The 24,321-nt window shown below is 40.8% G+C and overlaps 1 protein-coding gene and 2 pseudogenes across 13 annotated transcripts in view; 1 reads left to right on the top strand and 2 right to left on the bottom strand.

Annotated features, from left to right (window-relative positions):
• LOC105473335 (KRR1 small subunit processome component homolog) overlaps positions 1–23,385 on the bottom strand; it is a 443,099-nt gene extending 419,714 nt beyond the window's left edge. For 8 of the 13 annotated variants that reach the window (XM_071071409.1, XM_071071427.1, XM_071071414.1 and 5 more), the window contains exon 1: positions 23,248–23,385. The gene's annotated coding sequence lies outside the window, so the exon portion shown is untranslated. The remainder of the gene's footprint in view (positions 1–23,247) is intronic. The other 5 variants (XM_071071419.1, XM_071071420.1, XM_071071421.1 and 2 more) reach the window with 2 other exon arrangements.
• On the bottom strand, positions 12,101–12,729 carry LOC139356702 (ubiquitin-conjugating enzyme E2 variant 1 pseudogene; annotated as a pseudogene).
• LOC112425154 (transmembrane protein 141 pseudogene) lies at positions 13,962–14,220 on the top strand (annotated as a pseudogene).
• Positions 23,386–24,321: the final 936 nt, after the last annotated feature.

Genomic DNA, 24,321 nt, shown 5'->3' with positions numbered 1-24,321 from the left:
TTATTAAAGACTGCTGTGTACATAGAGGACAAATTAACTCCTTATCTAAAACGTCTACCTAGATGTTCAGAAGTGCCCAACATATATTACACATAGAGGTAGTAAAATATCACTTTGTAGATATATTTTGCTAAAATTCATAGGAAATATTGTCTTTTGGAAATGGAGTTGTTAAACCACCTCTGTGAACTATACCTGTTCAAAAGTTTAGAAGAGGTGGGAGGGAAGGAATTGCAAAGGGTAATATGCTAGTGTGTTGGTACTAGGACATTTTCAGGCACCATTTTTTCTGTATGTTTGGTGCATTTTGTTTTGCTGCATATATAGGGTATATAATGGACAAATGAGTCCTGATTTTATATTTCATCTCTAGATATTAAAGAGGTTGCCAGTATATCACAAACTATATAGTAAAATTTATTTTTTTTCATGATGGAGTCTCGTTCTGTCACCCAGGCTGGAGTAGGGTGGCGCAATCTTGGCTCACTGCAACCTCCACCTCCCGGGTTCAAGTTCAAGCAACTCTCCTACCTCAGCCTCCTGAGTAGCTGGGATTACAGGCATGTACCACCATGCCCAGCTAACTTTTGTATTTTTAGTAGAGACAGGGTTTCACCATGTGATCTGCCCAACTGACCTCCCAAGGTGCTGGGATTACAGGCGTGAGCCACCGCACATGGCCTGTACATAAGATTTAAACTGTGTTTAAGAGTAAATTGCACTTTCTCAACTATACCCCACAGCAACAGAAGCCCTCCAGAATAAGAGTTCTTTCAGCATCTATTTATGCAGGATGTAGCACAGTGCCCAGTCAAACGCCTGTAAACTACCAAACATTTTCTTCCTATAGCCATTACAAATTCCTTAATTCAAACAAATCACCTGCTAGGACCTTGTTATCAGCCAACCAGACATGCCTGGATGTTTGGATTTCAGCTTAGGCCCAGCAGACCCACACTCAGGTATAGGTATTAATTGTATAAACCACATCAACCAAGATAAATCACAATTCCATAAAGTCTGGATACAAATTATATCCTCAAATTGATTCAATAAACTCATATGTCTATTCATTAAGACGGGGTCACCCAACATTCACATTTTAAGGATTAGGTTCAATATTAGGTAAATGTCATGGAACTATATAATTTAGCCTTGGGGTCTAAAGCCATCTAACTGTGTGTAACACTCCCTTCACCTGCCTCTGAAGGAGATCAGAATATGCTACTCAAAGTATGCTACTTTGACAGAAGGATTATTTTGAGCCGAAAGCAACTGAGAATCAAAAGATACAGGAAGAGATCTACAGTCTTCCCCTTATCTACCTAAAAGTCTTATCAAAGATGGTGAGTTTGCATAAATAGGCCTTACTAAAATAGCCTTTATCTTCCATTAGTTCCTACCACACACTTCCTACTCACTTCCCCACAATTTGTCATACTTTGAAGTCCAAACCTTTTTTCCTTTGTTAAAAGGAAAGGGTCTATAACCACTCAAGTTTAATCAGTTCTGTGAATTTCACTTCTGTTCCGTGAACACCCAAGCATGTAAATGTTAATAAAATCATGTGCCTTTTCTTTTGTTGAACTGTCTTTTGTTAGTTTAATTTGAAGGTCCCCATATACTAAACATAAGAGGGTAGAGAAAAAGTTTTTCCTACCTGACAACTAGATCCCTGAGCCTGCACATACTCTATATTATGCTATTTCCATCCCTCGTCCTTCTAGCATTCCAAATTCTACAATGCCCTTGTCTCAGGTAGCTTTTCAGTAGCAAAATCCTGAAATACTTTATACTTGGATATGATTAACTAATAATAGCTTAATATATCATCAACTAAAAATGCATTATAAATTAATAAAACTTCATTAGGAAGAAATACTAGATTTATAACTTGCAATGCACACCAACTTATAAAAGAAAAAGTGAAAAACTTTTTAAAGAAAATTTATAAGATTGCCTCTTCCTGAGAAAAACAACACCATGTTTAGCCTATATAACATCTCTCTAATGGTATAATTCTAGGTAGTCTGATTAGGCGGTGGTAAAGATAGTGAGGAGGGAGCTGTTCTAACATCTCAAATCATACCCTATGATGCTACTTCCTGGCCCAGTTCCGGAGTGTGAGCAATTGCTGTTGTTTTCAGACTAGGAAGTAAGCAAAATAATGAGCAGACATATAATTAACTCGCAATTAGCCTCAGTAACTGGGGTCAGGAAATGCTTCACCAGTCAGATATCCTGAGAAATCAGATTATTAAAATGCAGTCACTGGAAAGTAGAGAAAAGACTAAGGGAACACCCTCTTTTCACCATGTGAAAAATAAAATTGAGCGAAACTCTTTCTTTTCTTTTTTTTTTTTTTTTTTGAATAAAATCAGATTTGTCTACTCTGTAATGGAAATGCTTACTTGTTTTAATTTTATCCCCCCATCTTTTTTCACCACTGAATTCCTGGGCAGCTGTGTTAATGACCAAATAGCAGGAGAACAAGAAATCACGAGACCTAGATATTCCAGCAATTAACCATCAAGGCATAACTTACCCTCCCTTTCTCCCTCATGAGTGTTCAGTGTTGGGGCTCAGCATACTCCACCCCAAAATATGACTGTAGGGGACCAGAATATGCCATCCCAAAATATACCTCTTTGGCTCATTTTGAGCTGGTTATTCTGAGAAACTGCTAACACAGGAATAGCTCTGAAAAACTGCCCTTTTGTAAAATAAATTTACGTCTATAAAAGAAAATTTTTTATAAAGAAAATCTATAGTAGTAAATTATTGGTACAAGCAAGAAGGCTGCTTTGAGATAATTTTTATTACCTGATGATTTTCTATCTGCATAGCAGGACAGTTTTTGTTCACTGTGCGTTTCCTCCCCTTACCCTCCCCGAGGCTTGTTGCTGCCTCCCCCACCAGAGATCCTGGGTCCCGATTTTTTCTGTAGCTCAGGATGCTAGATAAGCTTCAATCATCTCACTCTTCATGGACTTCCATATTTTGTGGGAGTCTCTTAGTTTGTGGGACTCCCACGCATATATAGTTACATATGTTTTTCTCCTGTTCATCTGTCTTATGTCAATTTAATTTCTAGCCCAGACAAGGAACCTCGACAGGTAGGGGAAGCCTTGTTTCACTCCCCTCCACCAGCCTCTTCCACTGAATGAAAAGTTCTAGGGGTTCATCCCTTGTGTGTAATGTGCCTCCTCTTTATTCACTTTCTAACTACCACCATCAGCAACAATTCAAAGATCTCAGGGTAAAGACTGGGATCCTGGGGAAAATAAGTCAGGAGGCCTACTTCCGTCAAAGCCTCTCTCTGATGTCCATACTTGAGGTGAAGTCCTCCATAATGAGATGTCAGTTTACTTCTCTTTTTAAGTCTGCACATGAAAAAGGAGTCAAACTGGCGCAAAACATATTCAAAGGGCCTTGACTAAGTGTACAGACATGGCCTGTGGCTTATTGGAGGTGGACGAGATCCCCAGCAAGCTGTGGTCTCTCCTTTTGCATTTCTTTGTCCCAACCTTCTCAAATAACAGACTGGAAGAAGAAAATGGATAACAAGGATAAAAGTAAAAGGTCAGTTTCCAAATAGGACATCAATATATTTTCATAAGCCATTACCTACTCCTGAGTCTGGAGAAACATTATATTGTCTGAGAAGGATAAGCAGGCAAGTTCTTGGACAGAATAAAGATAAAAACAGCTCCAATGAGCTTTACCCATTGACCTGTCTGATGACAGATCTTTAGACTACAGGAGGAATTTCTAAAGCTGGATTCAATACAAGAAACGCTATTTCCAAGAAAGGCAAAACCAGCTGCTAATGGAAAAGTGTAGCTTAAGTTTATTGGACGTTTTTGTTTTGCTTTTTTTGTTGTTTTCCCTACAGAGGGTCTATAAATCACTGACTTCTTTGTGCCTTCCTCTGTACAATACAGGGCAGGTTGCCCAAAGAGGGTAGAAAAAAAATCCCTCTATTTTTGTCAGTCTAAATAGCAGCTCAGTTCTGGGCACCACATACCCAAAAAGGGCCAGGTGGCATGTGGAGCTCTTACAGCCTTTCCAACCATTACAGTGCCATATCCTCAGCAACAACCTGAGATGGGCTGCCTGCAGAGCCAGGTGCACATCCAACCACTCTCCTTCACTCTAGCTGTGAACAAGAGCACAGCTTGCATTTACTATGCTACAACCCAGCTCCACAAGTTCTAGGGCGTCCAGAGAGACCCTATTCAGATAACTAACTGACCACATAAGCACGTTAGGTGGTCACCCATCCTGCACCCTGCAAACAAGCCAGCTGAGGGACTATAAAAGGAACAGAGAATGTCACCAGGAGGTTTATTATTGTGTTTTTAAATTTTATCCTGCCTCAGGCCATGTTTATCCAATGCAATTGGATATCCTGATCCAGATAAAACCTTATTCCTCCCAGGGCTCTCTTAAGTGAGAATAAAGCCCCTTCCGTCTCCATTGACAACCATTTTCATATGTTCTCACATCTTTCCAATACATTACAAAAGGATATTTTAAATAAGCAGGTGACCTCTTTACAAAAAGCAAGTGGGTAAAAGTTTGGAGCAGTGGCAAGCAGATAGTACAGTTCATACAAATAGTTCTTTAAACTTCTTATTACAGGTCTATTATCTAGTAAGTTTTTACCTCCAGCCTACCCAAAATAGGCCCTGTGGATTTCCTACCAGTCAGGTGAAGTGGTTCCTCTGGAAATGTAAGCTCTGTGGTAAACCCAGTGATTTCAGATCTTACAAAGACAGTATATGCTACTTTAAGTTGAGCCCAGAAAGCATGAATGCCTTAAATCAATAGCTTCAGATTCTTTGGACCCACTGTAAGAGATGTATTTTACTAGCCAGGCATGTTGGTGCAAGCCTGTAGTCCCAGTTACTCAGGAGGCTGTGGGAGGACTGCTTGAGCCAGGGAGGTTAAGGCTGCAGTGAGCCATGTTTGCACCACTGCACTCCAGCCTGGGTGACGAAGCGAGATCCTGTCTCAAAAACAAGAAAGAAATGCATTTCACGTCACACCCAAGTCTACACTGGCAAACCAGATTCAGCAACACATCAAAAAGCTTATCCACCATGATCAAGTGGGCTTCATCCCTGGGATGCAAGGCTGGTTCAACATTCGCAAATCAATAAACATAATCCAGCATATAAACAGAACCAAAGACAAGAACCACATGATTATCTCAATAGATGCAGAAAAGGCTTTTGACAAAATTCAACAGCCCTTCATGCTAAAAACGCTCAATAAATTCGGTATTGATGGAACGTACCTCAAAATAATAAGAGCTATTTATGACAAACCCACAGCCAATATCATACTGAATGGGCAAAAACTGGAAAAATTCCCTTTGAAAACTGGCACAAGACAGGGATGCCCTCTCTCACCACTCCTATTCAACATAGTGTTGGAAGTTCTGGCTAGGGCAATCAGGCAAGAGAAAGAAATCAAGGGTATTCAGTTAGGAAAAGAAGAAGTCAAACTGTCCCTGTTTGCAGATGACATGATTGTATATTTAGAAAACCCCATTGTCTCAGCCCAAAATCTCCTTAAGCTGATAAGCAACTTCAGCAAAGTCTCAGGATACAAAATAATGTGCAAAAATCACAAGCATTCTTATACACCAGTAACAGACAAACAGAGAGCCAAATCAGGAATGAACTTCCATTCACAATTGCTTCAAAGAGAATAAAATACCTAGGAATCCAACTTACAAGGGATGTAAAGGACCTCTTCAAGGAGAACTACAAACCACTGCTCAGTGAAATCAAAGAGGACACAAACAAATGGAAGAACATACCATGCTCATGGATAGGAAGAATCAATATCATGAAAATGGCCATACTGCCCAAGGTAATTTATAGATTCAATGCCATCCCCATCAAGCTACCAATCAGTTTCTTCACAGAATTGGAAAAAACTGCTTTAAAGTTCATATGGAACCAAAAAAGAGCCCGCATCTCCAAGACAATCCTAAGTCAAAAGAACAAAGCTGGAGGCATCACGCTACCTGACTTCAAACTATACTACAAGGCTACAGTAACCAAAACAGCATGGGACTGGTACCAAAACAGAGATATAGACCAATGGAACAGAACAGAGTCCTCAGAAATAATACCACACATCTACAGCCATCTGATCTTTGACAAACCTGAGAGAAACAAGAAATGGGGAAAGGATTCCCTATTTAATAAATGGTGCTGGGAAAATTGGCTAGCCATAAGTAGAAAGCTGAAACTGGATCCTTTCCTTACTCCTTATACGAAAATTAATTCAAGATGGATTAGAGACTTAAATGTTAGACCTAATACCATAAAAATCCTAGAGGAAAACCTAGGTAGTACCATTCAGGACATAGGCATGGGCAAAGACTTCATGTCTAAAACACCAAAAGCAACGGCAGCAAAGGCCAAAATTGACAAATGGGATCTCATTAAACTAAAGAGCTTCTGCACAGCAAAAGAAACTACCATCAGAGTGAACAGGCAACCTACAGAATGGGAGAAAATTTTTGCAATCTACTCATCTGACAAAGGGCTAATATCCAGAACCTACAAAGAACTCAAACAAATTTACAAGAAAAAAACAAACAACCCCATCAAAAAGTGGGCAAAGGATATGAACAGACATTTCTCAAAAGAAGACATTCATACAGCCAACAGACACATGAAAAAATGCTCATCATCACTGGCCATCAGAGAAATGCAAATCAAAACCACAATGAGATACCATCTCACACCAGTTAGAATGGCGATCATTAAAAAGTCAGGAAACAACAGGTGCTGGAGAGGATGTGGAGAAATAGGAACGCTTTTACACTGTTGGTGGGATTGTAAACTAGTTCAACCATTATGGAAAACAGTATGGCGATTCCTCAAGGATCTAGAACTAGATGTACCATATGACCCAGCCATCCCATTACTGGATATATACCCAAAGGATTATAAATTATGCTGCTATAAAGACACATGCACACGTATGTTTATTGCAGCACTATTCACAATAGCAAAGACTTGGAATCAACCCAAATGTCCATCAGTGACAGATTGGATTAAGAAAATGTGGCACATATACACCATGGAATACTATGCAGCCATAAAAAAGGATGAGTTTGTGTCCTTTGTAGGGACATGGATGCAGCTGGAAACCATCATTCTTAGCAAACTATCACAAGAACAGAAAACCAAACACCGCATGTTCTCACTCATAGGTGGGAACTGAACAATGAGATCACTTGGACTCAGGAAGGGGAACATCACACACAGGGGCCTATCATGGGGAGGGGGGAGGAGGGAGGGGGGAGGGATTGCATTGGGAGTTATACCTGATGTAAATGACGAGTTGATGGGTGCAGCACACCAACATGGCACAAGTATACATATGTAACAAACCTGCACGTTATACACATATACCCTACAACTTAAAGTATAATAATAATAAATAAATTTAAAAAAAAAAAAAAAACAAGAAAGAAATGCATTTCACGTCACACCCAAGTCTACACTCCCACATGGCTGTGTAACTGAAGCCAGTTTCACAAAACTGTGCTGACTTTTGCTACACTCTGTACAATTTTTTCCTTAAAAAAACAACAAAAAAAAAATGCTGGCCAGGCGCAGTGGCTCACGCCTGTAATCCCAACACTTTGGGAGGCCAAGGCAGGCGAATCAGAAGGTCAGGAGTTCAAGATCAGCCTGGCCAACATGGTGAAATCCCATCTCTACTAAAAATACAAAAAAAAACAAAACAAAACAAAAAATAGCTGGGCACAAAGGCAGGCACCTGTAATCCCAGCTACTCAGGAGGCTGAGGCAGGAGAATCACTTGACCTGGGGAGGCGGAGGTTGCGGTGAGCCGAGATTGCACCACTGAACTCCGTCCTCGGCAACAGAGTGAGACTCTGTCTCAGAAAAAAAAAAAAAAAAATGCTGCTGCAAGTTGAAGCTCACTATATTGAGTTTATATCCCACTAATGAATTGAGGTTCACAGTTTTCAAAAAATCCTTTGTGTAATCCCACCTGCTCAGGTGGCTGAGGCAGGAGAATCACTTGAACCCAGGAGGTGGAGTTTGCAGTGACCAGAGATCGTGCCACTGAACTCCAGCCTGGGCAACAGAGCAAAACAGCAGCTAAAAAAAATACATATATATATATATATATATATCCTGCTTTAAATTATATTTAGGAAAAACTACTAAAACTCCCCTTATTATTTATCTATTATCTAATGCCTCTCACTAAAAGGATAAACATCACACATGATCAGAAATGCCTTGTTATGTTTTAGGGGTGAGAGAAATAATAACAGGTGAGTGGATAAAAAGTAAATAGTACCAGATGGAAGTACCAGAAGGAAAATAACAAATAACAACTTTTACAGAGATTGAGGAAATGGCCCCAACATCCTAAAAGTTATCTCATAACAGCTTGTCCAATAAACAAGATCTAACAGTCTTTTCTCAGTTCTTTCCAGGCACTGTGACAGACCAATGATGGGGGAGGCTGGAGAGAGAAGCAGCTGTACTTCTTGCTGCCTGCATATGCACCACCTCAGACAGACCTTGTACACGGGGCTGAATGAATGGCCGGGGCTGAGACTGCCTCTCTGCTCTTGCTTCCAGGAGAGGGATGTTCGAGAGTCCAAGTGCTAAGCTCTTACATAGTGTGATGGAGAAAGGCCTGAGCTCTCCTCCCTGGCCTTTTCACAGGAGGGGGAAGACATTCCTCCAGTGGAAAAGCAGGCTGGAGCACTGCGAAATTTCTCTGGCCATGCCCTGTTTACCCAGCTCTAAAATGGTGCGGATAAAAAGCAGAGTCAATAAGGGAAATGGTTTATATTCAAGGATCTGAATTTTATTATTGGTAAATTGTAATATATCTTACATCCTGGAAGGGATAAAACATTTGTAAAGCACATTTTCCAGCTCTACCATTCTCCTTCCATTTCCTCTCCTGACAGAAAAGAAGGGAGAGAGGGTGGAGAGAGAAAGTGAGAGAAAAGTGAGAGAAGAAGAAAAAGGAGAAGGAGGGAGAGAAAGATGAGCAAAGGACAAAAAAAGGAAGGAAGGGAGAAAAAGTACTAAGGCTAGAATCTAATCAGATCTCAATTTAGTTAAACTCAGAAAATTTTTTCTTCTTTTAAGTGTACATGGGGTCAGAAATGTTTGAAGTCCTAGCTGCTTTTTTTAAGGCAGAAAAATCGAGTAAAACTAATATACTTTTACTATCACATTAGGGATTAAAAGAAAAAAGAAAATTATAGGCCGGGCGCGGTGGCTCAAGCCTGTAATCCCAGCACTTTGGGAGGCCGAGACGGGTGGATCACGAGGTCAGGAGATCGAGACCATCCTGGTGAATATGGTGAAACCCCGTCTCTACTAAAAAATACAAAAAACTAGCCGGGCGAGGTGGCGGCGCCTGTAGTCCCAGCTACTCAGGAGGCTGAGGCAGGAGAATGGCGCAAACCCGGGAGGCGGAGCTTGCAGTGAGCTGAGATCCGGCCACTGCACTCCAGCCTGGGTGACAGAGCCAGACTCAGTCTCAAAAAAAAAAAAAAAAAAAAAGAAAATTATATTAAAAATAGTAAAACTAATGTAATTTATACTAAAGTGTAAAATGTCATTTTAGTGCCTTTCTAGAAGTGATAAGGAGTAATCAGTGAAAAGTATGAAGATGACCAAACAATCAGATTTTGTCTAAAATAGGACCTGTGGACTTCCTACTATTAAAATAACTTTCATCAGTCATCCACCATATTGGCTTAGTTTCTTCCTCTTCTTTGAATCAATCCAAACATCCACAGGTCCCCATAGCTAACATTAGAGTTAATCATTTCTTTTCCCAAATGACTCTAAATTGTTTGGGCTGGGTTAGGCAGACCAGTAAGCAGCCAGGATCACAGTAATTTGGCAAGGATGGTAGACAAAGACTACAAATATTTTCTAGACAATTAAACATAAAGTGAATTCAACCTCTCTCCATTTAATTCCAAAGGTCTCCAAGCCTTCTATGAATGACATCTTGATGCTCTTGAAGACATCATTTCAACTGATTGTCTGCTCTGTTTCTGTTGCAGGCGTACATGTTAGCAGACTTTATTTCACCTCTAGGCAGGCAATGTTTTCAAGCCAATTATGATGAAAGTGCTTAACTTAAGATAAGTCTAAGATAAGTGTTTCTATTCATATCCTATTTTGAGTTTTGATATATAACTTAGTGTTTTGTAGGTTATCAGCAGGACCCACTTTATTGAATTTTCATCTCCCATTAGGAATCCAAATTTATATAAGCTCACAGTTAGAATTTCCCGACATCAGAAACTTAAGGGACTTTATATATATATATATATATATATATATAAAATAAGTTAATTTAAAACTTCTATTCAGGGTCAAAGCCACAGAGCCCTTCTCAGAAGTCGCAGAACTTGAAGCTACAGAACGCTCCTCAGAAAGGGGAACATTCTCAGTAGTAGAAATCAGCTTGATGATAAGGAAAACGTACAAGTTATATTCATGTCACCATAGAATCCAAATCATCAATGTGGCATTTGTCACCTCCCAGAACATCTTCCTAGTTTAGTTTTTCTCTGAGAATCGTCATGTCATGAATGTGCTACTAAGAGTCAGGAGAGCTGGACTTCAAAACATCAGCTTTGCCCCTGACTAGCTTTGTGACTTTGAACACACTTTGAACACATCAGTAAACCTCTCTTGATCCCTGTTTTCTCAATCCCACAAGAGCACACACATACAAAATCTCATCTGAAAAATGCTGGTACTTGATTAGGTGATCTCTAAAACCACTTTCCATTTATAACAACCTATTCTAAAACTAGGACTCATTTTAACCCTTAACAAAAATGTATAGGGCTAGAAATCCTCAAATTGTTGGAGTCCCCTAAGATGTAACAAATGCCTCTTGAATTTGAAACAGAGGTTCATGTTATACCAAAGTTTAGAACCTTCAAATCAGAGTCATTTATTCCTGCTTTTTTTCAGTCAGTCAATAAAACTTATTGGACATCTGCTACATACCAGGCACTGTCTTGAGCCTAAGTGAACATCAGAGAGGGGGCAACAGGTTTAAAAGCCAGCAGCTGTATAAAGAAGTGGGAGATGGAAGAGAGAGCAGAGAAGAAAGGAAAAAGGAATATGTCAGCATATTTCTTCTGTTACCAAAACACCAGGGGTTTGGTCTAGGTCCCATTGCTCTCTGCACTGAAAGCCAATCACTGAGACAAGGAATACTGCCAGGGAAGAAGACTTATTCCAGTCCTGCATCTGAGGTGATGGGACGTTGGTCTCAAATCTATCTCCTCAACCAACTGAAAGTAGGGGTTGGTACAGCAAGGGAGAAACATAACTGTGTGGAAAAATAGGAATTAGGGAGGAGTAAAGAAAAGGACTGGTCAACAGGAAGCTGGTGATCAGTTAGGTAATCATGTCCAGTGAGGGGTCTGGTGTCTCACTGTCTAGATGCAGTGACCTGGTGAGTTTCAGTTCCATAATACTATCTGGGGAGCTTGCTGGTTAGTTTCCTGAGAAAAGAACTCAGGTAAGACAAATGTAACTTTCTCAAGTTTTAAGACTGGAAAGGTCAATTTTTATGTTTATCCAAAATAAACCATAAACATCAGTTCTATGAGGCACAGAAGCCTCAATTTATTTTTTTGCCATAAATACCAATGAAGTTATAAGACACTAAGTGCTTAAAGGCAACTAGAAGAAGGTATGCTCTTTAAAAGTTGACTATTATTTAGCAGTTTTAGGTTAACAGCAAAATTAAATGGAAAGTAGAGATTTTCCATAGACCCTGCCTCCCACATGTGCTCAGCCTCCCCAACATCTTGCTTTGGGGTGGTACATTTGTTACAACTGATGAACCTATAGGGACATGTGTTTGTGTTTATTTTTCAATGGATGAAACTCATATAACCATGATCATCAAAATACAAAATTGACATTTAATCTTTAGGATGTTTGACTAATCTGTTTCTCCCATTCTAACCCAATCTCTTAATCTTTTTTTTTTTTGTTATAGCACAACTTACATATTTCAAATGGACAAAAAATTAGTATCATTTACAGTATCTTAAGATAAATTTCCTTTGAATGGGAGCTTCCTTTCCAGTACTTTGAGGTGTATAAGATGTATCTAGAAAATTTACTACTGTGGAAAATGAAGACTGCTTGAATCAAATGGGGGGGAAGGGGAAGGGCCTATTGTTTTTCTTTTTGATTAATTGCTGTAACACTGTCCTTTGGGCGGCTGAGGGAGTTTCATATTTTCTTTAGACATCATTAGGCGCCGAAGCTCTTGCAGGACAACTTTGATGCTATATGAATTCTGCCATTTTGCTAGCACTGATATGGCTCTTGGGTCCACCACTCCATTAGAACTATTTACTCCATTCATATTAATTTTTGTTACAAATCTTACAAAGGGGGGTGCTTTTGGGTATTTAGGTCCACATTCTATTTTAAGGCTGTATATTCGGTTTTCATAAATTGTTCTTGAAAGCCCAATTATCATCCCTGTCCATCTTGTAAGTGTCATGTCTTTGTCATCTTCTAGACTCCAGCTAACTGTGCCATCTCCTACTCCTTTCTGGCCTTCTTCAAGTTCTTCCAATAGTCAGAAATTGCGAGAGACTTTTACTCCCGAGCCCGTGGTGGCTGCCATCTTGCCTTGATGTTGCTTGAAGGCTGGCCCCTTCTTCACCGCCCTCCCCCCAATCTCTTAATCTATAAGGAACCAGAGAGAAAAGAAATATGACCCAAGTTGCTTCTGAAAGTCTGGGGATAAACTGGTAGACTACAGAGGCTCACGTCAGGAGAAGAAAAAATCCCTTCAGCTACTGGAGTCTGAGCTACTTTCAGGTACTCTTTCTTCCAACTTTTCCCCTTCCTAACCCACTACTCCCAAAACACATGTAGCCACACCAGACCAATCTTGTTCAACTTTTATGTAACAAAGCTGTGAGTTGTTTTTCAGTCACCATGGACCCCCAGGTTGAAGGTCATGTAACCTGAGCATGCCCAGATGAACCAAGCATGCAACTATGGGGAAATCCAAGTGCTCCAATAGAGGAGCAGGAACAGGGGCTGTATTAAGAAGTAGACACTGCATGGCAGGATCCAGGATCCAATCAGATTGAGTTCTGGCATCACCTCATTGCAAGATCCAATCAGATCACACCTCATTACCCTATGCTTATAAAACCTGACCCAGCCCCCAGCTCAGGAAGACATTTTTGAGCATTTCCTTCTGTCTCCTTGACAGTCAACTTACAATAGACTTTTCTCACTGCAAAAATCCAGTGCTTCAGTGTTTGGCTTTCCATTGTGCATGGGTATGTAAACCCAGTTTGGTGTGGTAATACACACACACACACACACACACACACACACACACACACACACAGAGTATCATTCTAACTTGGAGAGCCTCTGTAAGATCTTTCTTTAACCAGGAGGTTGAGGACCATTTTCTAAGACTCCTTTTAGACCCTTGATAATCCTAATTTAGCCAGTACCCCAAGATGGGAACAAGTACTATAGGGACTTTCAGAGCTAGGAGGCAACACACCTCCCACAACAGGGTGTTGTAAATTCTCCAAAAGCATGCATTTTCAAACTACATATGACTTCCACCACCTAATCCACCAAGAGTCAGATTCAGATACACCTCTGAAGTAACTATCACTCTCTTTCCTTTAGAATCACTTCCCTGGTAAGGCACAGAAGTTAAGTGGAAGTTGCTGAAATAAAATGACATGCTAAGAATCTCTGTTCTAGAAATCACTATCCACAATACAAATGTAGAAAATTAAAATAAAATTAAAATATCAACATTTCTCCATTCATCTTACTACATACGCTAACCAAAATACTTTAATTAAAAGCTAAGTCACCTGAACCTGGCCAACCATGGTGAACCTGGGCCTGTCCTAGGTAGACAACACTGTGGCTGCCAAGCACCCAGCATGAGCATGGCCTTTGGCCTGCAGATGTTCATTCAGAGGAAGTTTCCATATCCTTTGCAGTGGATCCTACTAGTGGCCGTGGTCTCAGGCTCTGTGCCAGCTATGGGGTAACAAGAGTGGAGTCGGAGAAATGCAACAACCTCTGGCTCTCCCTGGAGACCAGGCAGCTCCCCAAAGACGTGAGCACAGATCAGCAAAGCTAGGAGAGCTCTAGATAGGGCACAGAGGATTGGGGGCAGGAGGAGGAGTCCTGGAACACAGCCTTCATGACCCCCAATCCCAGTCTGATCCTCCCCACACCCTAGGGTGCCCCAACCATATCCTCTGTCCGCATGTGCGGCCAGGCCTGACAACCTGGGCCTGGTTGTCTGGTCTGCTGCTCCAACCTGGGACCTGCCCAGGAGGTTGGAGAAGAAAGGATTCTCCCTGGGGTGGTGGTTCTCCACCAGGGTATTGGGACACATTATCTGCACTGCCAGCAGAGAGGGTGTGTCTGGGGCATAGGGTGGTAGGGGCTTGTGCACTTTGTCATTCCCTTTCTAACCCCTGGACCTCCAACAAGCCCAGGGTGACAGCTGGTGCTAGGAGTATGGAGTTAATAAATGGCTTATCTGCCAGGCACAGTGGTTTACACCTGTAATCCCAGCACTTTGGGAGGCCGAGGCAGGTGGATCACCTGAAGTCAAGAGTTCGAGACCATCCTGGCCAACATGGTGAAACCCTGTCTCTACTAAAAATACAAAAATTAGCCAGGCATGGTGGCAGGTACCTGTAATCCCAGCTACTCGGGAGGCTGAGGCAGGAGAATCACTTGAACCCGGGAGGCAGTGGTTACAGTGAGCTGAGATGGCACCACTGCACTCCAGCCTGGGTGACAGAGTGAGACTCTGTCTCAAAAAAAATAAAATAAAAATAAAAATAAACTAAGTCTATATATTAAGTTAAAACCACAGTTTTTAAACCCCATAATCAATACTTATGCTTTGACATGATGAATATGCATGACTTAGATCCTAAAACATAGTAGAAGATTGGCTCTGCATTAGTCCATTTTCACGCTGCTAAAAGAACTATCTGAAACTGGGTAATTTATGAAGAAAAAGAGGTTTAATTGACTCACACTTGTGCAGGCTTAACAGCAAGCATGACTGGGAAGCCTCAGGAAACTTACAATCATGGTGGAAGGCAAAGGGGAAGCAAGGACCTTCTTCACATGGTGGTAGAGGAGAGAGAGCAAGCAAAGGGGAGAATATCACACACTTTCAAACAATCAGATCTCATGAGAACTCACTCACTATCACAGGAACATCAAGGGGGAAGTTTGCCCCCACAATTCAATCACCTCCCACCAGGCCCCTTCCCCAACATGTGAAGATTACAATTCGATATGAAATTTGGGTAAGGACATAGACCTAAAGCATGCCAGGCTCCCATTCAATGAGACAAAAAAATTAATATGAATTTGTATGAAGAGTAAAACGAACTCTTTGATAAATTCCATCTACATGCAAAAACTTTGTTTTATTTATCAGAGATAATTCCAGCAAGGAATCCTATTTGAAGGTGTAACTGAGTTAAGAAAGAGGAAAACAAGGGCACAATAAATATGTGCAATCTTCATTCAAATGCTAGTTTGTAATTCCAGTTCTCCTCTTCATGCTCTGCCTGACTTTTTTCTTCACTAGGTGGATAGGTAGGGGTACTAGAGATAGTAACTCTTGTTAGGATTTGAGCTCAGAAATCAGTACTGGATCTAAGGTGGGAAACTATGTTCTAGACCCAGATGGACTACAAGCTTTGTGACATTGATTAAGTTGTCATCCCTCTGGTCAAAGATACTTATTTTAAAAAGGAAGTGCTGTACTATATGATCTCTAGGGTTCCTTCCACCCTTATAACCCCATTATCTGTGGTTTTGAGGTATAACCTATCCAGGTGGTACACCAACCCTTGGCTTTCAATATTAAGGAATCTTCTAGAGAATTACAAATAGTCAATAAATATTTAAGTATACCATCTGCTATAGTTTGGATATGCGATCCTCCAAATCTCCGTTGAAATTTAATTCCTAATGTTGGAGGTGAGACCTAATGGGAGGCTGTTTGGATCATGGAAGCCGATACCTCATGAATCTCTTAGTGCCTTCCTCACATTAACAAGTGAGTTCTCTCCTTATTATTTCCCCTCAAGAGTTTCTCCTAGTGCTGGTTAAAAAGAGTCTAACATCTTCCCTCTCTCTTGCTTCCTCTCTTTCCCTGTAAGCTCTGCACACGCCAGCTCCCCTTCTCTTTCCACCACAAATGGAAGCAGCCTGAAGCCCTCACCAGAAACGATACTGGCGGCATCCTTCTTGTTCAGTCTGAAGAACTGTGAGCCAAATAAACCTCTTCCATATATATATACACACACACACACACACACACACACACTTTTTTGTTAGACAAGTCTGTCACCCAGGCTAGAATGCAGTGGCATGATCACAGCTCACTGCAGCCTCAACGTCCTGGGCTGAAGTGATCCTCCCACCTCAGATTCCCAAGTAGCTGAGACTATAGGCAGGCACCACCATGCCCAGCTAATAAAGCTCTCTTTTTTACTAAATTACCTGGTCTCAGGTATTCCTTAACAGCATCACATACAGACTAAGAAACCATCCTAAACAAAAAATTAGAGGCATGCTGTACCTGAAATTCTGACTCTGGTCATTTATCCCTTCGTAGTAGCAAGTAAATACTCTCTAGTCAATTTTGGATAATGAGTTTCTCAATCCTATCATTTCAGTTTCCTGGTTCACTGTCAGTCATTGTCTTGTGTATGTTAAAAGACAATTAGTGACTCTCTCTACATTATTTAATATTTTCCTGAAAGGTCTCTGCTGTGCTGATTGCAAAACATGTAAAGTCTTTTCTTTTTACTCATGCCCTTCTTTTCTTGTCTCTTTTCCTTGCTATGTTTGTCCTGCATTTGTACATCCCATGTATAGCATTAATCTTGCTGCTACTGCTGTCCCTCCCTATGTTTTCTTCCAGGGGGCTTTCATGTAGTGCTCAAGACACCGTACTGACTTATCCCTAAGACATCACCTCTCTGCACTGCCTACCCATTCCCATCTCTCCCCATACACATATTTATCTCAGGTCCTCCTATTCTGTAAGTAAAGATTTCAGACAACCTGCTCTTAATGTCATTGATCACTTCTTAATTTAGCTAGATATCAGAAATTGGAGCCTCTAAGGCTAAATTCAGACCATAGACATGTTATGTCTGCCCCACATTATATTTTAACATCCACAAAAAGATCTAAATGTTTGCTCTTGCAGTCCTGGACCCAGGTTTACTGCAGCAATCAACTGGAGATGAGCACACCCTTCAGCTCACCACAATGCCCAGCCAAAGGCCAGGTGCCATTTATTCTCCCACTGGGCTGCTGCCTTCCCATAACTAACCCTGCTTTACATTCTACTTGGTCCCTGGGGGCATTTCAAGTCACCACCTGAGGTCTCCATGATGAGAGAACTTCATATTTACCTAGGAAAATTATATGTGGTCTAGGCAGAGTAAGACTGGCTTTCTGGGCAAGTGTTACCAGAAAGACCATGAGGAAATTGGAACTCAAACTTTCCAGATCTTTTACTATTTGAATCATCTTCAGAGACAGAACCTACTCTTTATCTACAATGTGGCTTACTGAGCTAGAAGTGACATCTCTTAAATACACAAACATTAGGGAAGGATAATGACAGGAAAGGAAGGAAAAGGTGAAGGGAGAAAGAAATAATATCTATAGAGGACAAGGAATAATCTCCATATTAGTGATTTCAAAAATAAAGATTCCTTATACTTGCCAAAACGACATGCAAATATATAATAAAGCCCACTAAAAACATAGGCTCTGTCCTTTAGGTGGTTTTTTTGCTTTGTTTTGTTTTGTTTTTTGAGATGGAATCTCACTCTGTCGCCCAGGCTGATCTTGGCTCACTACAACCTCTGCCTCCGGGGTTGGAGCAATTCTCCTGCCTCAGCCTCTCGAGTAGTTGGGATTACAGGTGTGCGCCACCACACCCAGCTAATTTTTGTATTTTTAGTAGAGATGGGGTTCCATCATGTTGGCCAGGCTGGTCTTGAACTCCTGACCTCAGGTGATCCACCGCCTCAGCCTCCCAGAGTGCTGGGATTACAGGCACTCTTGAGCCACGGTGCCTAGCCTGTCCTTTAGTTTTAACACATCAAAACAAACCTGGGATAGATACGGGGAAACTTACTTTTCTTTCCTTGCTTTTAAATCAAGTTTAAGTGAATATTTACTAGGCACAGAATTAGCATGTGTTTCTACTCTTCACTCATGGGCCTGTGGAAGACATCACTAATAGTTTGGGACATCATTCCACACTGAATCTCATAAGCCTTTAAATTCTACTCAATGTATGATACTGGACAGCCTAACATCTGTAGCTGGCTAGCAAGATGAAGTTGCTTCTCTACCTGGCCCTAAGAGCCTTGTGACACCTTCCCAACACTAAGGAACAGCTCCCTAATATGTGTCATAGCAGGGATATAGTAGAAGGGAACACTGGGGGAAAACCAGTAAGAAATGTAAACTGAGGAAGACAAAGACAGGTTTTCCCTGTACCTTTCTGTAAAGGAAAGTTAGATGCTTTCTAACTTTCAGTTAAGAACAGTCAAATCTTTTTTTCCCTTGACATCCCTGATTCATGGATGTGGCTAGGTTTATGTCTAGTTATACTCAGATAACTAATTGTCTCAAGTGTCTTAAGTGTCTGGTTGATGGTTGAAAGTAAGCTCCAGGGATAAGTGGTCTCTCAAGGAGTAGATTGTGGGATGGAGAGGCAGAAGGCTGCCAAGGTACTATAGCTATGTCTATGCAATTCATGTGATCTCCACTACCTTACACCTCCATGCCCACTCACCCATGAGGCAGGGGGCATTTATATTTAATAGAGACTTATCTATAGCTGCAAAGGTTAATCTCAAATATGTATCTTGGCAGACAAAGGTGAAGAGAGACTTGTGGAGGAAGCCATTGTAAAATCACATAACAGAAATCACCACTTATTCCTCCTAAGCTTGTCATGCATGTAGACATGAAAAAGACCAACCCAACCCTCAGTACTATGTGAGGTTGCTGATTCAAATTCAGCTAACACTTATTATCTTATTAACTGCCTTGCATTGTAGCAGAGGCTTTTTTATCAATCATTTTATTTAATTCTCAAAACAACCCTATGTGCTAAGTCTTCTTAGAGCACATTATTCAGATGGTGATTTTGAGGTTGCCCAGTTAATCAGTAGCACAATTCTCAGCATGAAGCATGTAATCCTAAAATCAGCTTTGAATAGAGGTGACCCACTGGTGACCAAAATGTCCTATCAACTCATAGATAGTCACCTGGGCTCACACAGTTTTTTTAATGTAGTGCTACATTTTAAATCTGACATATTGGCCAGGCACAGTGGCTCATGCCTGTAACCCCAGCACTTTGGGAGGCCAAGGTGGGTGGATCACAAGGTCAGGAGTTCAAGACAAGCCTGGCCAGGATGTTGAAATCCCGTCTCTACTAAAAATACAAAAATTAGCCTGGTGTGGTGGCACTCGCCTATAAGCCCAACTACCTGGGAGGCTGAGGCAAGAGAATCACTTGAACCTGGGAGGCGGGGGTTGCAATGAGCCGAGATCACGCCACGGCACTCCAGCCTGGGTGACAGAGGAAGACTCCATCTCAAAAAAAAAAAAAAAAAAAAAAATCTGACATATATCCTTTAAAATATCAGGTTCCCCATTTCTTTTGAAAAGTGAGATAACCCGGTAACATTAGGCCCACATATTGACAACTAACTGGAGCTAAAGAGAAAGCAGCTGACTTGATCACACACACAGACACACAGATACACACACACACACCCCTACACTCTGTGAATGCACACTCAATAAATAAAACTGCCTCACTCACTACACAACCAGCCTGGCTCCTGGCCATAGAATATACCTTTGTTCTTTGCTTATCCCGAACTTTAATTTAGTTCATCCTCCACTAATTTCCTACTTGGAGTCAACTGTTCACACTTACTCTCACTTCTTTTCAAAGTCCTCTTTTCTTTAACTAGCACTGTGGATTTCTAGTCGGCTTTCCACCATGGTCCTTTCCACACTGTTGACACACTAAGTGGATGCCTCACCCATCTTCCAGTCCTGGAGTCATTGTTCAAAAGAGAAGCAGGATTTTCTGAGAGGTGGCTAAAGTTGAGGAGGCTGTCAAATTCCTGTGACACTAAAACCAGGAATATTGACTGATGATAGGAGATTAACACTTTCATAGCAACATCAATTCCTATTTTCCTACCATCACATTCATTGCTATTTACCTATTTTTATCAGGCATTTTGGACCCTTCAGACACAGAAAAGACTGGCAACTAAAATAACCTATGCAAAAGAAAATCCAAAGAATACTTTTTCCTCCTAAATGAGCAGACCCAACATATTAAACATTAAACACCATCTAAAAACAAGGTAGTATTCAATAAAAATCTCTGCATTTCTTCCCACACTGTCTCTACCCAGCAGGATGATATGAAAAATTATCAAGAAATAGAGTCCAAAATACAACCCTTGCATAAGCTTTAAAAGCATTGCTTGATATGCAAACATACTAAAACACAAAAGAAAAAATGTGCTATATTAAATGACAAGCAAAAACTTGATCGCTGTATGTTAATTATGTGTTATTCCAAAGAAATACAGGAAGAAAGGCTATAGCTGAAAGATCAAGAGTTGGCAGAATTGTTTATTGCTAAATTCCCTGTAAAGCAGTCTTATAAATGAGCCTTTCAGTAAATTCATTAACTAGCTGGTCTCGGTCTTAATCTGTCTGGCAAGGAATTCTGATCATTGACTAATAATGCTAGCAACATCTTAAATGTGTTTGCTCATATACATTAATTCACTCAAAAAGTAATTAATGGGTCTAAAAGACTCAGTTCTGGAAGTCTTAGTGACGTATGTGGTATAGCCATCCCATATTTTCCATGTTAACAAACCCTTTTCCATTGCATCTGGCTGAAGGCATTGCCTATCCTGGTGTTTATGACTCATGTAGTAGGGCCAAGACTGTTGCTGAAACAAGTTCTTACGGTTGAAACATTAGCCAACAAGTCCCTGGGCCTCCTAGAAACTCTAAGATGTCTTACTGTACCTTTTTCTCCAAATATCCTAAAATGCTGCTAACACTCGTCCCCCTGAACTATTATTGCTTTAACTGTATTTAAGGATGTTGCCTACAATTAGCTTTGAATATAGCAGTTTAGAGAGCAGTATAAAAATGGTGTAAATGGTCAGTGAATGCATGAATGATAAATACATCAGAAAAGTCAAAAAAAAAAAAAACTGGAACTGGTTAAAAGTATTTAAAATAATTATTTCATAGGACCATTAATGAATACTCACTTCATCTGGTCTCATGAAAAAGGATTCAAGATCAAACAAAAGGAGTGTCTAATTATTAAACAACTATTTTTCTACATTAGTGGAAACAAGTCAAACTCTCCAACAATATGAAAACTATTTGTATACCTTTGGGAATATATATATTTAAAAAATATGTGGTGGATTCAGCTATGAAACAATGCTTCATCTAACTGCCTGGTTACATGGTACCTGAATAGAGGGTGGGGATGAGGAAAGAGATGACAAATCCACAGGTAATGATGAAAGAAATTCAGTCCAGGATTTGAAAATTACAATAAGTAATCTGCAACACAGATGATCTACATAAAGTGTAAAGATACATTACTGAAAACAGGCCTGGTACAGTGGCTCTAGCCTGTAATCCCAGCACTTTGGAAGGCTGAGGCAGGTGGATCACCTGAGGTCAAGAGTGCAAGACCAGCCTGGCCAACATGGAGAAATCCGTCTTTACTAAAATACAAAAATTAGCCGAGCATGATGGCGGGTGCCTGTAATCCCAGCTACTCGGGAGGCTGAGACAGGAGAATTGCTTGAACCCAGGAGACAGTAGTTGCAGTAAGCCGAGATCACACCACTGAAGTCCAACCTGCGGGACTGAGCAAGACTCCATCTCAAAAAAAAAAAAAAAAAAGAAATTACTGAAAACAGCTAACTTCAAATTCAGCAAACTAGGTCAAATTCTGCTATGGCAAAGAGTTTGCCAAAAGTTATACTTTTGGCCACAGTATTAGAATAGGAAGAAAGCAATACTGAAGACAAAATTCACTAAAATATTTTGGTTTCAGTTGGAACAAAAACATTCTCCTTTAAGGAACTGGTATTGTGGAGACTTGATGATATTCTAGGAAATGAAATGAGATAATGTTTTCAAAATAGCCCCATGATAATGTCAATGAGTAATTTCAGTTCTTATCACCATATGATGTGGTTAGTGAGCAGTGCTGATACTGAGGGGGAAAAAAAAGGTGTCAGAATGTTAAAAAAAAAAAAAAAAAAAAAAAAAGCCTTTCTCTCTAAGGAAAACAGCAATGAACAGCTACTGCTGCTGGACAAAAACCTAACACTTCTCAGTCATGGGGGAAGAATGTCTGAAAATGAGTTTCACTGTTTCTCAGCAAATGCTGGCTTAAATATCTTGGCTGTGTCCATCAGAATACCTATGCCCAGCTTCATCATCAGAAAGAAAACAGGATTCCAGGTCATTTCTGCTACAAGAGACTCAAAAAGTCATTTGGCCCATGTCCAAACGGGCACTAACTTTTCTCTATGACACAGCACACAAACTGCAGAGTCAGATCTACAGAACCAGGTCTTTCTCCTCTTCCTTGATCTATTTCTCCTCTTCTTTTAAAGATAACATAGATTGGCCAGGCATGGTGGCTCACACCTGTAATCCCAGCACTTTGGGAGGCCAAGGCAGGTGGATTACCTGAGGTCAGAAGTTTGACCCCAATCTGGCCAACATAGTGAAACCCCATCTCTACTAAAAATACAAAAATCAGCCGGGCATGGTGGTGCATGCCTGTAATCCCAGCTATCTGGGGGGCTGAGGCAGGAGTATTGCTTGAACCTGGGAGGCAGAGGTTGCAGTGAGGCAAGATTGTGCCACTGCACTGCAGCCTGGGCAATAGAGTGAGACCCTGTCTCAAATTAAAAAAAATTAAAATAAAATAAAAATAACATAGATCAGGGTAGAAATATTGCTGAAGCTCAGTTGCAAATCTGTGAAAATACAAAAAGCTACCCACCTTGGTTCCATTTTCTCACCTCCCATTTACTTCTCGCATAGTGTAACCATCTCTGGGACACTTTTTATCCCTGCCTGTTTCAGAGGTTTCACATTTTCTTTAATGGTTCCTCTTGCCCCCAGGCCAGAGGTAGGGGCTCCCTTGGCTCAGCTCCTATAGCAACCTGCTCATACCTGTGTCACAGACAGTATTTATTACCTTGTTATTGTTGTTGCTTTAGAGACAGGCTCTGTTGCCCAGGCTGGGGTGCAGTGATGTGATCATAGCTCGCTGCTGACTCTAACTCCTGAGCTCAAGTGATGCTTCTGCCTCAGCTTTCCCAGTAGTTGGGACTACAGGCATGCACCACTGCACCCAGCTAATTCTTTTATTTTTTGTAGAGATGGGGTCTCACTATATTGCCCAGACTGGTCTCAATCTCCTGGACTCCAGCAATCCACCTGCCTCTACCCCCCAAAGCTCTGGGATTACAGACATGAGCCAACACACCTGGCCTACTTTGTTTTTTAACCATCCTGTAACCTTTCTATCTCTTACCACACTCACAACACTGTGACTTCTTGGAAGCAGTGATTTTGTCTTATTTATCTTTGCAAATGCCATTACACCCAGCCCTTAGTGAAGATCAATAACTGCTTACTGAATAAATAAATAAATGTTACAAACTTTTGATCCTCTGAATGCTGGGGAAAAGGAGACAGACAAAGTAACATGATGACACAGGATAATATATCTAGGCTATCTAAATATTTTTTGAGCAGCAAAAGATTCCAATTTGGTGCTACACACACAAAAAAAAAAATCATGAAAGGGCCTGCTAACTCTCAGACAGATACATAGCAAATTACGCCCATTGATTAAAATTCAATTAGCCTCTGCCTTTCCTCTTACTAGCCTCTCTGCCCCAAATGCCCCTTCTACAATTTATTCCCTGCCACCCATGTTCAAGACACAGCTCCTCCACAGGACTTTCCTTAACCCCTTTGAGGACCCCAGTGTCCTTTATCATACCGTCCTCTGAGGTCTCACAGCATTTTATCTCTACCTCTCTTGTTTACCTCTTTACTGGTTGCA

This window comes from Macaca nemestrina, chromosome 10 (genome assembly GCF_043159975.1).
Source record: "Macaca nemestrina isolate mMacNem1 chromosome 10, mMacNem.hap1, whole genome shotgun sequence".
Lineage (NCBI taxonomy): Eukaryota > Metazoa > Chordata > Mammalia > Primates > Cercopithecidae > Macaca > Macaca nemestrina.
Note: the sequence above shows the minus strand (reverse complement) of the source record. Positions and strands in the feature narration are given on the sequence as shown.